Here is a 226-nt window from a genome sequence, read left to right on the forward strand (position 1 = left end):
AAGGTGATGGGAGGAAAGGAGCTGCAGTGGTTGTATTGCCGCCTGCTGGCAGAAGAGAAATCTGCATTTGACTTGTGAATTAAGGAGGGATGGCCTCAGTCTGAACTGTGCGCTCAGTGTCCTGACTGTAACAAACAGCCAGAACTGTAAACTCATGAGAACACAAACATCCAGAGCTGACAAGCAGCTGTTTGGACAGGGTCCAGACCCCTTCACAAACATTCCT

Source organism: Alligator sinensis, unplaced genomic scaffold (assembly GCF_000455745.1).
Source record: "Alligator sinensis unplaced genomic scaffold, ASM45574v1 scaffold294_1, whole genome shotgun sequence".
NCBI lineage: Eukaryota > Metazoa > Chordata > Crocodylia > Alligatoridae > Alligator > Alligator sinensis.